Here is a 562-nt window from a genome sequence, read left to right as displayed (position 1 = left end):
ATGTACAGGTAAAGTATTAGGCCCTGGAAGTGGAAGATGCTTATAGAAATGGCAAAATCTTACTAAAGACAAAATTGTTGCCTAGCTAGTAATTATTTAAAACAATAAAATAGGTAATTAAAAGATCAATAGTCTGAAGAAAAATAATAATATTTAAGGCCAGCACATAAAAATTTTTTTATAAGAGCTATAACATCTGCTTTCATCTGTATGTCTATGTCTATGTGTCTATGTGTCTATAGATATCATGTGTTTGTGACATTTTACTACCAAATTATATAAAAGAGCTCTAATTAATTATCTTTAAAAATAATAAGCGCTTAAATCAAATATTTTATCAAGAAAATAGAAATTAACTCAAATGTTTTTTAGTTTACGTGACTTTAAGAATCAGTGATTGACCTCGGCTGAGTTTTCTTTTCCATTCCGTTTTGCCCCGATTCACAATTTCTCTTTCCATTCCCCTTCAAAGGGAGATAGTTAATGTGGACCTGAACACCTCAGAGATACTGTGAGTCTCTTTCAATATTCTCCCAAATTCTCTAGGCTGATTTAGACTCTA

At 30.8% G+C, this 562-nt stretch overlaps 1 protein-coding gene across 1 annotated transcript in view; it reads right to left on the bottom strand.

Moving 5' to 3' along the window:
* Positions 1–562, bottom strand: part of CNGB3 (cyclic nucleotide gated channel beta 3) — a 168,624-nt gene that overhangs the window by 143,022 nt on the left and 25,040 nt on the right. The gene's annotated exons all lie outside the window — the stretch shown is intronic.

This window comes from Propithecus coquereli, unplaced genomic scaffold (assembly GCF_000956105.1).
Source record: "Propithecus coquereli isolate 6110/MARCELLA unplaced genomic scaffold, Pcoq_1.0 Scaffold2, whole genome shotgun sequence".
Taxonomy (NCBI): Eukaryota; Metazoa; Chordata; class Mammalia; order Primates; family Indriidae; genus Propithecus; species Propithecus coquereli.
Note: the sequence above shows the minus strand (reverse complement) of the source record. Positions and strands in the feature narration are given on the sequence as shown.